Consider the following 16,082-nt stretch of genomic DNA (forward strand, 5'->3'; position numbering starts at 1 on the left):
AAATAAGGTTGTTTGATATTTGGTAAGAAGGGAGTATTCAGATTTACTGTGGATTTGGTAAAATTGTGGAACGTAGCAAATGTAGCTTTGTAAAGCCTCCCAGTGATTCAAATAGTCCAATTTAAAGTTTTGTCGACTTTCAAAGTTACCTACTTTATCACTGACTTGAAAGTAGAAGACTGTGGTAATAAAAACCAGCAAAAAACGATCTTCAGGTTAGTTCCAAAAGTAAATATTACTGAAGTTTGGCTTGAAATGTTCTTCTTAGTAAACATTTGCTGTTACTGTTAAAAATTAAAAGTTCTTAAAACTGAGGCTTGTAAAGTTTTGCTTAGTTAATGATCATAGTGAATAGTCATATGTCAATATAGTGTCTCACTGCACTAAAAGTCGTGAACTGTATTTGTGGAAAGTTAGAGACTCATGTTTGCTAAGTGCTTGTCTCCCTTGTGTATTGAAAGTGCATACTAACAGTGTAACAGGATCCTCAGTTTGTCTATTGTGCTTATGCTAGGTAACAAGTAACAGAAAGATCACTATCTATGAAAACATTAACTTCTTTTATTCAGAGGACAGTGAGAAATAGTTTGCTAGTGAATTTTTTTTTCATGCCAGATAGAAAAGTAATTGGTAAAAGAGAGACTGAGCCTATGTCCAATTTATGATTCTACAGTGAATATTAATAGTAATGTTATTGACACCATTCAGTTTGAATAAGCCCTGAAGGTAACAGTGTGTATCGTTATCTGTTATATTTATGCAAATAGTTTGTTCTACTCGGTCAGCTCCAACCTTAACGTGAACATATGCAGGTGCCAGAGTTCATTGTACTCTCGTATGACAAAAGTATAGGCTGTGTTTGCCCATTGAAGTTACTTATTTTCAGTTCTTAAACAAGAATGTTACTCATTCTTATGCCTAATTAGGCTGGCGACCGTTTTCTTTATTCTTTGAACAGTGTGGATAGGTTAAATATTGTTTATTACTGTTTAATTATTTACGTAATTCTGACTTTCACTTCCGATAAGCCACCTCCGTTAGGTACATCACGGTCAACACAACAAAATTCCTTTCAGAGGGTAACACTGCTCTGTTTCTTTATACTGCAATTGCTTTAATAAACATTTCATTATACGAACTGCCTCTAGCTTTGAGGTTATAGTATAACATTAGCGGACGGTAGTGTTATACTGTCTAATTACTCTGACTTTAATACCACTGCCTTTGTTTTCACATTAGAAAAAAAAATCTATTGGCAGTCACTATTTTTTCCTGTAATTTATTTCACATGTGATACATCGCCGGATGCAATTTATAACTTACCCCGACGTAGCCTGCGTAAATGAAATACAAAAATATTTATAAATGCCTGCGGTAACACTACGGGAGGAAAAGTTCGAGAATTTAACTTGGAAAAACACTGCTAGTGTTACATTGTATGACCTTTGCTTAGCTGAATAATGTAAGTTAAAAAAATGCTCTGGCCATTAAAAGAAACTTTCTTTTGTAAAGTAAATTATGATATTTATAATCTTATATGCCTCTGCTATTCCTTTGAATTAGGTTCAAATCAAAGTTACTGAAACAGATCGACTCTGTCTGGCTGTATTAAGACCTTTTTAAAATACGTAAATAAATTTTGCACTGTATCGTCTTTATAAAACATATGACTTCATACATTACTGATGAATCAATCAGGTTCTTGTATGCAGATAATGAAATTGCGATCGTCCGAGAAAGCCGACCGATCATACACACTTTCACACAAGTGTCAGCTAGTACAGTTCGTACGCCACCACTATTTACAAAAGTAACTTCAATTTAAAAAGGGAGCGACTCAGAGGTACAAAGACTACTTCAACGGAAGTCAAGACTTATTTCACTCTATTATTACCAAGATAAAACAGCCCACACTTACATTAAGGAGCGACATCAAGCACCGAGAGGGTCAGAATAGGATACAGAATTATGAATGATCGTCTTGTATCCTTTATATTCAACACAGTTCAGACGTGACTACGAACATTACGTAATAGTGTCTTTGGGTTATTTTTACTCTTTGATAAATTACAATGTTATCTTCGGCAATTCGCCGATCCCTTAAGCATACCTTACATATTTTATATCATATGGGTAACAGCCTAAAATACCAAAATGCTGAACGATGGTAAAAGGAGTGCCGTAAGTTACTATGCCGTGAACATTACACTCTGCCTGTTGCTGTTTTCTTGAAAATGATTATTCCCAACCATCAGGTTCTTTTAGAAATTACTTGCGCCACAAAGAAACGTAATACTGAAATAAATGATCGAAACTACAAAGAGTATTACTTATTCTTAATGCATACAGCATAAGCAGTACAGGCTGTTTGTCACCAATGGCGAAATGCGTCTGGCGAAAGCTTTTTCACTTTACAGCCTCTTTAGAAAATAACAGCACCAATACAAATAACAATAACATTTATTATTTGTATCACTAAAACAATAATAATAATAATAATAATAATAATAATAATAATAATAATCATCATCATCATCATCATCATCAACAGTTATTTAATAAAAATACCTGGTCTAGACTTGTCGATGCTTTTACAGCTGTACCATCCACGAAGCTCGTGTATGTTTTCTAATGCCAACAACCCACCACCTGTTGGGTCGTTGTCTCAGTCTTTACGTAACCAGTGAAGGAGGGTGATGAGCTGCTGAGTAACGTATTTGGAAGATGAAATCACACAGAAGAGAAGATAAAGATGGTGGGATAGAAAAAAAGCACGTTTATTTAATATGGACTTTTCAATACCACGATTTATAAAATATGGATTGGAAGACTCCACGAATAATAGGTAGGAAAGAGACTAATGGCTTGACGGAAGTAAATAATGGTCAATTCCGTAGATCACCAATCCAAATGAATGCATGTACTCGGTCCAGTAGTAACTCAGTTCTCATTTTAACAAATATTTGGGACTAAACATTAGATTTACTCCTTTTCTAATTAAGAAGGCTTAATATTCTGTTGCATACGTGAACTTTATATAACCGAGCGAGGTGATGCTAACACAATTCAAGCTTGTGCTCAGTCTGTAATGACCTCCATGTAGACGGGACGTTAAACTCAATCTTCCTTCCTTCCTTCCTTCCTTCCTTCCTTTTGAATGTTATCTATGGTATTAGATCGTGACAGTCAACAATGTTCATCTCACTCATCTTTCCAAAACTGAAATTTTATACAATTGATGGTTAACCCAGCCAACAGATGGCATATCTAACTAAATCAATGCACAAAGCAATACTTAATAATTCAGCTTAAGTAAGCGAGGTAGATTCTTATGACTGGGGAGGAATCATTTGGAGGATTCTACAAGGATCAGTCTTAGGTACAAAATAGTTTCTCTTACATGTGAAGGACCCTCCCTCAGCCAAATATACAAAAAGAAGAACTGCTTTCCTTTGTGGATGCCACTAGTACTGTAATCAATCCAAACACATACAAAGCAAGAAAAAACGGTAAACAACGTTCTTAAAAGTATTATTTACTAGTTTTCTGAGAATCATCTCAATCTCTGTTTAAGAAAGACTGTACTTGTTTAGTTCTGCACGCCTAGAAGTACTATACCAGTGGTGAGTGTAACACATGATGAAGAAATAATAAATAGGGTAGAAACTTCAAAAAAATTTAGCTGTCCCGATTGATGAGCATTTCAACAGGGGTAAAACACATTTTGAACTCTTAAACAATTCACGTTAGTTCAGCCACATTTACACGTAGATTCATAGCAAATCTTGGTAAGTTAACATATTTTTCATATTTCCATTCAATAATGTCATATGGAGTAATGCTCCGGCGTAATTTATCTTTAAGAAAGTGTCTCCACAATTCAAAAATGAGCTCAGCCACGATCATCTTTCAGACCTCAGTTTAAGGAGTTAAGCATTTTGACTACTACTTCACAGTATACTTTTTCCATTATGAAGTTTGTCATAAATAATCCGCTGCAGTTCAAAACGAAGAATGGTATACATAATAATAATAATACCAGACAAAGAATACCAGAAGAAAAAATTACATTCACTACTCCACATTAAGACTGACGTTAGCACTAAAAGGCTGCAAAATACTGCAATCAAAATTTTTGATAACTTATCCCCTTAGGGAAATAGCGGAAAGGTCGGGGAAGAAGGCCAGTGTTCACTCTGTCTGCTTGCCGGGGGGTCTCATCCGAGATGTGGAGGATGCCCTGCCGGCGGCGATAGAGAGCATTGGGTGCACCCGACTGCAAATTGTTGCTCATGTCGGCACCAATGACTCCTGCCGTCTGGGTTCAGAGGTCATCCTCAGTTCGTACAGGCGGCTGGCTGAATTGGTGAAGGCGGAAAGCCTCGCTCGCGGGATGGAATCAGAGCTAACTATTTGTAGTATCGTTCCCAGAGCCGATCGCGGTCCTCTGGTTTGGAGCCGAGTGGAAGGCTTAAACCAGAGGCTCAGACGATTCTGCGGAGATCTGGGGTGCAAATTTCTCGACCTCCGCTATCGGGTGGAGAAATGTAGGATCGCCCTGAATAGGTCAGGCGTGCACTACACGCCGGAAGCGGCTACAAGGGTAGCGGAGTACGTGTGGAGTGCACATGTGGGTTTTTTAAGTTAGAGAATTCCCTCCCTAGGCCCGACAAGACGCCTCCTGAGACGCGGCAAGGTAGGAGTAGGCAAAATGCAACAGGGAATAACAATATTAATGTGCTAATAGTAAACTTCAGGAGCGTCTATGAAAAGTTCCCAGAACTGCTCTCATTAATAAACGGTCACAACGCCCATATAGTACTACGGACAGAAAGTTGGCTGAAACCAGACGTAAACAGTAATGAAATCCTAAACTCAGATTGGAATGTATACCGCAGAGACAGGCTGGACAGTGAAGGGGGAGGCGTGCTTATAGCGATAAGAAGTGCAATAGTACCGAAGGAAATTGACGGAGATCCGAAATGTGAAATAATTTGGGTGAAGGTCACGGTTAAAGCAGGCTCAGACATGGTAATTGGATGTTTCTATAGGCCCCCAGGCTCAGCAGCTGTTGTGGCTGACCACCTGAAGGATAATTTGGAAAATATTTCGAGTAGATTTCCCCACCATGTTATAGTTCTGGGTGGAGATTTTAATTTGCCGGATATAGACTGGGAGGCTCAAAAGTTCATAACGAGTGGTAGGGACAAAGAATCCAGTGAAATTTTTTTAAGTGCTTTATCTGAAGACTACCTTGAGCAGTTAAACAGAGAACCGACTCGTGGCGATAACATATTAGACCTTCTGGTGACAAACAGACCCGAACTATTTGAAACAGTTAACGCAGAACAGGGAATCAGCGACCATGAAGCGGTTACGGCACCGATGATTTCAGCCGTAAATAGAAATATTAAAAAGGTAGGAAGATTTTTCTGTTTAGCAAAAGTGACAAAAAGCAGATTACAGAGTACCTGACGTCTCAACACAAAAGTTTTGTCTGAAGTACAGATAGTGTTGAGGATCAGTGGACAAAGTTCAAAACCATCGTACAATATGCGTTAGATGAGTATGTGCCAAGCAAGATCATAAGAGACGGAAAAGAGCCACCGAGGTACAACAACCGAGTTAGAAAACTGCTGCGGAAGCAAAGGGAACTTCACAGCAAACATAAACATAGCCAAAGTCTTGCAGACAAACAAAAATTACGCGAAGCGAAATGTAGTGTGAGGAGGGTTATGCGAGAGGCGTTCAATGAATTCGAAAGTAAAGTTCTATGTACTGACTTGGCAGAAAATCCTAAGAAATTTTGGTCTTATGTCAAAGCGGTAGGTGGATCAAAACAAAATGTCCAGACACTCTAGGACCAAAATGGTACTGAAACAGAGGATTACAGACTAATGGTCGAAATACTAAATGTGTTTTTCCAAAGCTGTTTCACAGAGGTAGACTGCTCTGCAGTTCCTTCTCTAGATTGTCGTACAGATGACAAAATGGTAGATATCGAAATAGACGACAGAGTGATAGAGAAACAATTAAAATCGCTCAAAAGAGGAAAGGCCGCTGGACCTGATGGGATACCAGTTCGATTTTACACAGAGTACGCGAAGGGACTTGCCCCCTCTTGCAGCGGTGTACCGTAGGTCTCTAGAAGAGCGTAGCGTTCCAAAGGATTGGAAAAGGGCACAGGTCATCCCCGTTTTCAAGAAGGGACGTCGAACAGATGTGCAGAACTATAGACCTATATCTCTAACGTCGATCAGTTTTAGAATTTTGGAACACGTATTATGTTCGAGTATAATGACTTTTATGGAGACTAGAAAACTACTCTGTAGGAATCAGCATGGCTTTCGAAAAAGACGGCCGTGTGAAACCCAGCTCGCGCTATTCGTCCACGAGACTCAGAGGGCCATAGACATGGGTTCACAGGTAGATGCCATGTTTCTTGACTTCCGCAAGACCTTCGATACAGTTCCCCACAGTCGTTTATTGAACAAAGTAAGAGCATATGGACTATCAGACCAATTGTGTGATTGGATTGAAGAGTTCTTAGATAACAGAACGCAGCATGTCATTCTCAATGGAGAGAAGTCTGCCGAAGTAAGAGTGATTTCAGGTGTGCCGCAGGGGAGTGTCATAGGACCGTTGCTATTCACAATATATATAAATGACCTTGTGGATGACATCGGAAGTTCACTGAGGCTTTTTGCAGATGATGCTGTGGTGTATCGAGAGGTTGCAACAATGGAAAATTGTACTGAAATGCAGGAGGATCTGCAGCGAATTGACGCATGGTGCAGGGAATGGCAACTGAATCTCAATGTAGACAAGTGTAATGTGCTGCGAATACATAGAAAGATAGATCATTTATCATTTAGCTACAAAACAGCAGGTCAGCAACTGGAAGCAGTAAATTCCATAAATTATCTGGGAGTACGCATTAGGAGTGATTTAAAATGGAATGATCATATAAAGTTGATCTTCGGTAAAGCAGATGCCAGACTGAGATTGATTGGAAGAATCCTAAGGAAATGCAATCCGAAAACAAAGGAAGTAGGTTACAGTACGCTTATTCGCCCACTGCTTGAATACTGCTCAGCAGTGTGGGATCCGTACCAGATAGGGTTGATAGAAGACAGAGAGAAGATCCAACGGAGAGCAGCGCGCTTCGTTACAGGATCATTTAGTAATCGCGAAAGCGTTACGGAGATGATAGACAAACTCCAGCGGAAGACACTGCAGGAGAGACGCTCAGTAGCTCGGTATGGGCTTTTGTTAAAGTTTCGAGAACATACCTTCACCGAAGAGTCAAGCAGTATATTGCTCCCTCCTACGTATATCTCGCGAAGAGACCATGAGGATAAAATCAGAGACATTAGAGCCCACACAGAAGCATACCGACAATCCTTCTTTCCACGAACAATATGAGACTGGAATAGAAGGGAGAATCGATAGAGGTATTCAGGGTACCCTCCGCCACACACCGTCAGGTGGCTTGCGGAGTATGGATGTGGATGTAGATGTAGATATGAAGACATAAAGCGAAGTAGAGTTTGAAAACAAACTCGAAAAGTTACTCCTTTACAACTCTCCCTATACCCTTGAAAGATTTATATTTTTGTGATCTGTCAAACGTGAAGGGCAGGAACTGCTAACTTACAACCGCATTAGAAGAAAAGAAACCTTGTAAATGATCTGCATGTACACATACTTACAGATGATTATGTATTATGAATGTAAAATGACTCGTTCCACATCATTACGATTAGTTGTACAAATGAACCACGCAACACAGAACTAACCAACTTGCAGAAAAATTACGCGCGTTGTCGAATCTCTTGAGCCCTTGCACGCAGCCAGACAACAATACTGTGACGGAATCGCAACACCAAAAAATAATTAATGTGGAGTAACGAAATTTCGAGAATATGTTTGAGTAGGTAACATATTTAAGTGATTAACATTGTAAGTCAGAGGCTAATGTAAACGCGAGATAAGCCATTGTGTAAGTCAAATGCTGGTACATCAATAATAGGTATAACATGCTGAATGCAAGCACGCTAAAGAGCATGCATTGTGTTGTACCGATGTCGGGTGTCAGTTGTGGGATGGAGGTCCATGGTTGTTGCACCTGTTCGGTCAATACACGGTCGGTTAATACTGTTTGTGGATGACACTGAAATTGTCGTCCGATGATGTCCCACATGTGTACGACTGGCGACAGATGTGGCGATTGAGGAGGCCAGGGCAACAGGTCGACATTTTGTAGAGCGTGTTGGGTTACAACAGCGGTATGTGGCCGAGCGTTATACTATTGGAAACACCCCCTGGACTGTTGTTCATGAGTGGCCGCTAACCTCCAGATCCACGTACACATTTGCAGTCATGCTGCATGGGATAACCACTAGAGTGCTTCTGGTGTTATACGAAATCGCACCCCAGAACATAGCTGCAGGTGGACGTCCACCGCGTTCGGGCCGCAGGCAGGTTGGTTTCAAGCCATGGAATGGCATTCTAACCAACACACGACCATCACTGGCGCCGAGGGAGAACCAGCTTTCACCAGAAAACGTAAGATCTCCACCTTAGCATCCAATGAGCTCTCTCGTGACACCATTTAAGTGCCATATGGTAGTGGATTGGGGTCAGTGGATTGCACTCTCCAGGGCGTTTGGTTTGGAGCTGTCCTTAAACTAATCTATTTGTAACAATCGGTTGTATCACAGTGGTACCAACTGCCGGTCAAATTGCTGTTGCATATGCAGTGCGATGCGCCAGAGCCATACGCTGAACAATATGATCTTCCCTCTCGGTAGTGCCACGTACACATACGGAGCACGCTCTTCTTGCGACCATGACCACCGCTGTCAGCAATGATGTACATTGGCTATATTCCTGCTAAGTCTCTCTGCAATATCGCGGAAGGAACACCCAGCTTCTCGTAGCCGTATTACACGATCTTGTTCAAACTCAGTGAGGTGCTGATAATGGCATCTCTGTCGCCTTAAAGGCATACTTCACTAACATCAACTAACCGCGTCCAATCTCAAAGGTAACTAAAGCTCACGATCATTACAGCGTGTATTTAAAACAAACGTGATTTGTATCCTACTAGCGCTGCTAGATGAGGTTAGTGTTTAACATCCCGTCGACAACGAGATCATTAGAGACGGAGCATAACCTAACATTGGGGCATTTCAAAGGAAGCATTCCGGTATTTGCCAGAAGCTATTTAGGGAAATCACGGAACACCTGAATGAGAATGGCCGGACGCGGGTTTGAACAGTTGTCCTTGCGAAAGCGAGTCCTGTGTGCTAACCACTGGGCCACACGCTCGGTTACTAGTGCTACTAGCGCCACTCTTATGCAACTGCTGCGAAATTTGAATAGAAATTATCTTTCAGATTTAGATACACGCGTATGAACCTTTGTTTATGTCACACAGCACGTTCTTGGTGCCGCGGATTTTTTGTCGGTTTCTAAGAAAAATTACAAATTTTCGATATTACTATAGTGACAAGTGAAAAACGTACAGCTTAAATGACTTTCTTCCCTCTAAATGTGATGTACTTCTAATATCGATGAGATGTTCGTTTGTCTCCCCAGCCTTGCCTTTAGCTGCTGCAAGCTAACGGCTATTGAGTGGCCTGAACATTGTTTAAACGTGGTACGCAATACACCGTGACACGCACCTGCAGAAACCACTTTCGAACTGAACAAAATGAAAAGCGGGAATTTTCCCTTAAAACAGAATAAAGCGCAGGGTGCGAACGGGTGGGTGAAACGGCGAAGGCCAGGGGGAAAGGTCATAGTAGAGCCTTTTGTTGTCACCTCAGTTTCGTTTAAATTCGCTGGTTGACAGTTTCAAACCGGCACACCAGACGTTTTGATTAAAAAGTTAATGCAATTGGAACGTAGGGCGGGCGAGCTTCGTTTGATTTCCGAGCCGATGACTGACGCCTGAACATTCCGTGACACGGCTTAGGCTGTATATTCTCGCTGTATAAGAGGTTAGAGTGTTTCTTGCACCACTTTCAAATTGCCTTACATCAGTCTCTGCAGATACTTTCTACTATCTGCCACACAAGTCATCCTTATCACTGTTTTTACACATAAATAAATTTAAGTAAGTACACAATGTCTACTCATTCTTGATTGAGGCACCATTGCTGCAACAATACCGTAATCAAAGTCAAATCCCTCGCTTCTGACCAAAATATCCTGATGGTTTCCTTTAATTACGGTACATACGTCGGAAATGGAACTCTGTTCTCAGAATATTAGTGACTAGACTCCACGAGGGACATACAAAACTGGGACTCCCATTTCCCCGCTACAGAGAGCTAGGATCTGGTGGGAGAGAAAGAAGAGGCGTCGACGGGTCGCCCTGATCACAGGGCTATGAAAAGAAAACTGTCGAAAGATAAATAAAAGAGACGAAAATTGATTCACACGATTAAGTTTTATACGATCATAATTGTCTTAATATTGGCTAGAACTGACAATAACTATAATTTCACACGGTCTTTGGCAAAGGAGCAGTCGGTAGACGCAAAACTAACAGCTGGTTACAGAGCAAAGAGCCCGCAGGTGCAATGAATTGACAATTGTGCGAGAGCGCAACTGCAGAAAATCTGTCTGTGATGGAAAAAACGGCAATCTAGTGACGCAGACCGTGTTTCGCAGCCGAACGGACGCTCTGAATGGCAACAAAGCACGAGGTTCCCATGAAAGAGTCATCAGTCGATTTAAGAATGCTGAAACTTCGAAATTGTGGATTACAACACTGCTGAGGGCAATAACAAAGATTATAAATATACTACAAATAGATAAGCTCGACTTCAAGGGGCCAATTACGGTGTTACAGTTAGTAATGAAACAGACAGACAAAACCAGAAATATAGTCTTTTGCTGACAGCAACATATATTGTCACGTTAGTCATCCGATTTCTCAAGCCGTGCGCATACACTAAATGGCGATCGAATATTGCTAATTTGTTACGAATTATGAACGACAGATCTAATAACCATATTGTTGTGAAACTTTGCTCAAATGTTCATGTGTGTGTCAATTCCTAAGGGACCAAACTGCTGCGGTCATCGGTCCCTAGATTACACACTACATAAACTAACTTATGCGAAGAACAAAACACACACACACACACACACACACATTATATATATATATATATATATATATATATATATATATATATATATATATATATATATGTACCCGAGGGAGGACTCGAACCGTTGGGAGGCGCCACGCAATCCGTGGCATAGCTCCTCAAACCACGGGGCCACTCCGCGCGGCTGTGAAACTATGTATAACCTTTTGCAACGATGACGGTTAAAAACAATATGAATTCCAGATTTTTATGTTATCCCACTTTTGGTATACAGACACTTAAAACGCAGAGTGTGTCTATGAGAAGTAGCTTCATGACTTGTTAATATGTTTTGGGCAGAAGCCAGTGAAAAACTTCAACTAAATGCTTGGTCATTATATAAGGGGGTAAAAAACATTTGATGAAAATACTAAAATTTACTTAATAATTTCAATTTCAATCTGCGGTAAATATTTCTGCTGTATCATGTTTTCCTTTGTTTTGTTGTCAGAGTGAATGAATGCGGCGTACGCTGACAGTATTCGGAGTGCTGCGGTGTTGGCTGGATACATCACAGGGCAGCCGCCCGGTGTGACCGAGCGGTTCTAGGCGCTTCAGTCTGGAATCGCGCGACCGCTATTGTCGCAGGTTCGAATGGATGTGTGTGATGTCCTTAGGTTAGTAAGGTTAAGTAGTTCTAATTTCTAGGGGACTGATGATCTCAGACGTTAAGTCGCATACTGCTCAGAGCCATTTGAACCACATCACAGGGCGCTGAAACATTGTAGGTATACTATGTGATCAAAAGTATACGAACACCACCAACAACATACGTTTTTCATATTAGGTCCATTGCGCTGCCACCTACTGCCAGGTACTCCATATCAGCGACCTCAGTAGTCATTAGACATCGTGAGAGCAGAATGGGGCGCTTCGCGGAACTCTCGCCCTTCGAACGTGGATAACTGATTGGGTGCGACTTGTGTCATACGTCTGTACGCGAGATTTCCACACTCTTAAAATCCCTAGGTCCACTGTTTCCCGTGTGATAGTGAAGTGGGAACGTGAAGGGACACGTACAGCGAAAAAGCGTACACGCCGACCTCGTCTGTTGACTGACTGCCGACAGTTGAAGAGGGTCGTAATGTGTAATAGGCAGACATCTATCCAGACCATTACACAGGAATTCCAAACTGCATCAGCATCCACTGCAAGTACTATGACAGTTTGGCGGGAGGTGAGAAAACGCCGGTAAATGACAAACGACGCCTTGCTTGTTGTAAGGAGCGTAAACATTGGACGATTGAACAGTGGAAAAACGTTGTGTGGAGTGACGAATCATGGTACACATTGTGGCGATCCAATGGCAGGGTGATGGTATGGCGAATGCCAGCGTGTGTAGTGCCAACATTAAAATTCGGAGGCGGCGGTGTTATGGTGTGGTCGTGTTTTTCATGGAGGGGGCTTGCACCCCCTGTTGTTTTGCGTGGCACTATCACAGCACAGGCCTACACTGATATTTCAAGCACCTTCTTGCTACCCACTGTTTGAGAGCAATTCGAGGATGGCGATTGAATCTTTCAACACGACCGAGCACCTGTTCGTGATGCACGGCCTCTAGCGGAGTGATTACACGACAGTTACATCCCTGTAATGAACTGGCCTGCACAGAGTCCTGACCTGAATCCTATAGAACACCTTTGGGATGTTTTAGAAAGCCGACTTCGTGCCAGGCCTCACCGACCGACACTGATACCTCTCCTTGGTGCAGCACTCCATGAAGAATGGGCTACCATTCCCTAAGAAATCTTCCCAGCACCTGATTGAACGTATGCCTGCGGGAGTGGAAGCTGTCATGAAGGCTAAGGGTGGGCCAACACCATACTGAATTCCAGCATTACCGATGGAGGGCGCCACGAACTTGTAAGTCATTTTCAGCCAGGTGCCCGGATACTTTTGATCACATAGCGTGTATCCATCGATCAGTGCTCTCACGGAGGATGCGGAAAAAAATATTAGTTTCACTTTCTGCCACCAGGTGAAAATATGGCGCTGGAAGCAGTCAGAAAGTGGTGTAAGTGCAGGAAAAGGGGGATGGTTTGAACACATGATGACGTTGGTTCTGACGCGTTTATGAGAATATGGTCATAAGTTACAATACTTGTTCAATACTGTCTCCGCCCCAGCAACATGTTGCGTCTGTAACATGGCGTAGTCAACAATTGCCTTCAGCGTATCCAGCTCAATCAAAGCGAAATGTTGGCGAATACTATCCTTCAGATAAGGAAGAGACCGAGTACACCCATGACAGACACAATCTTTCAGATATCCTCACAACCGGAAGTCACTTGGATTTGAGTTGTGAGAATCTGGAATAACACATATCCTGAAATTTCCTAGAGATGATGCCATCATTACTGAAGGTTCCACTTCACAAGCGACATGTGTTGTCGCCCAATCTTGCCTTAAGTAGTGGTGCGGATATAGAAGCGTTCTTACAAAGGTGGAATCACGAGCTACACATGAACGTCCTTATGTGCAGGTGTCACTATAAACCTAACAGGCCTGTGAGGAGTCATCTCTTTGAAGAAAACTGGACAGACAATGAAGGAGCTTGTGAAAGAAACACCACACAACCACGTAAGTTGAGTGCGGTGGAGGTTCCTTCACTACATGTGGTGTAGTAGAAACCCCATATGTGAAAGTTCTGTGCATTCACGGCACTGCGCACGATAAAATCTGCTTTGTCCACCCAAAGAATATTCCCCGATCACATGTCATCCATTTTCTTGCGTGTCAAAAAACGAAGGACAAAGACACGGTGTTGTAGCCTATCTTGGTGATTCATTTGGCGCGCATTCTGAATCTTGTCTAGATACCACTGTAAGATATACCGTCAAATCTTTTGAGCTGTTGACCAAGGGAGAAATAATTCCCATGATACAGCTCGAGCACTGGCTGCAGAATTTGAGGCACGTGCTGCACTGTCCACTGCAGCCACAGCTTCACAAGCAAATGCAATGAATATGGGTCGCCTCCCTCTCAATGCTGCACCACCTAATTCATCTGCGTCTTCAAATTTCTTGATCATGTTCTTCAGCCATGTATTTAACATGGGGCCTCTTTGCAGCTTGGTTGGATGGTTGATTTGGGGGGGGGGGGGGAGACCAAAAAGCGAGGTCATCGATTCCATGACCTAAGATGGTAGAAATCAAAGGATGGAACACACAAACAGCGCAGTCCAATCAAGTGGAAGAGATAATGTGCAAACAAAGAGAGAAAAGGGATGCCAGGGCAACAGGAAGAGGAAAGAACAAGACGTACGTGGGTGGAAACGGGGAGAGCAGGGGTGCCCCAAAACACTATAGGTGGTGGGGGACCAGCATCGCCACCGACTCATCCTGACACTCATGGCACACCATATCGTACTATTATCATGATGCAATGGAGACAACACCAGGGGAAGAAGACACAAGAAAGGGGAAAACAAAACTGCACAACAGATAAGAAAAAATGTAGGAAAATGATAGGGGGACTCTGACTGGTGTGGACACAATGTCTAGACCTCCATAACCAGTGCCTACGCTAACTGAGGGATCAACTTCCAGCGGAAAATTCAACGACTTATACCTCAAAGGAAAAACCGCTTTTGCGAAGAACACTGAAGACACATGTAACCATGTGAGGGTCGTTCGCTAACACCTGAGACAAAGAAGGTGGGAGAACATATTCAGTGCAATGGGCAAAAAGGTGGGGGCAGCCTAGCAAATTATGAATCACCGTGATGGGAGCCCCACAACAACAAAAGGGGGAATGGGGCTCATTGCAGCCTAGCAGGTCCAATACAAAGACAGCAGAGGATGGTTGATCACTGCCAGGAGAGCCAGAGGGATGAACGCAACATGATGGGAGTCTCCTTGATGGCGGTGAAGTTTATTAGATAGGGAGGTAGCCTCCCAAAAGACGGCACATGATTGAGCAAAAAGGGATTTGATGTAACGTCACAAATCCACCCCCAATGGAGTCACAGAGCATCAAGGGTTGGTGGCGGCTTCCCCCCCTCCCCCTCCCCCACCCCCACCCCCTCCCCCAAGATGGACGATCAGTGAATTCATACCTACGTGGCCAGAAACCAAAGAACATCAATTGAACAAGCTGAATCACCAAGATCAGCAAGAAGGTCGTGGATGGCAAAGACCAAGGGGTGGTGGGACAAACAATGAGCGATAGCCTGAAGGTCACTCATTGAGTCAATATATAATAAAACTCAGGTGAGTGAGGATCGTTTAATGAAGTGGAGGGCCTGACAAGATTGCCATCAATTCTGATGTAAACACCTCAAATGTGGAAGGCGAGAGATGGTGTTCCCAGCCAACAGAAGCTGTTGAGCCACATCCCACATCATCGACAGATTTAGAGCCTTCAGTGTAAAGAAGAATGGCATCCTCAAGCTCCTATAAAAGCTTTCAGAACAAACAATGGAACACCTTGGAGGAAGCTTTCAGACCCTGTAAGAGATACATCCGAATCTGAGGCCAAGGAACTAACCAAGAGACGGTGGTCAAGAGAGAATTTGGGAAAGAGGACAAGGAGAGGAGATGGAAGTCATGGCAGAGAGAAGCAAGTTGGTGAACCCCAACCAGAAAACCCACCTGAAGGTGGACAGCGGGTCAATGATGGCACAAAGCCGCAAAAAGAATAGAATAGGAGGGGAGAGCAGGGCAAGAGTGGATGTAATGGCAAAGGAAACCAGGAGCTGGGAGCGCCAAATCGACAGGGGAGGGATCCCAGCATCAACTAGAAGATTATCAACAGGGCTAGTGCGCAAGGCACCATTGGCTAAGCGGATACAAGATGGTGAACCAGGTCCAAGACGTGCATTGTGGAACAGGCAACTGATCCATAAACTTAACAAGACGAAATAGAACTAATGCCTGGTACAGTCTTTTGACTTAAAGGAAGAGAACTGAAAAC

Source organism: Schistocerca cancellata, chromosome 5, assembly GCF_023864275.1.
Source record: "Schistocerca cancellata isolate TAMUIC-IGC-003103 chromosome 5, iqSchCanc2.1, whole genome shotgun sequence".
NCBI classification, from domain to species: Eukaryota; Metazoa; Arthropoda; class Insecta; order Orthoptera; family Acrididae; genus Schistocerca; species Schistocerca cancellata.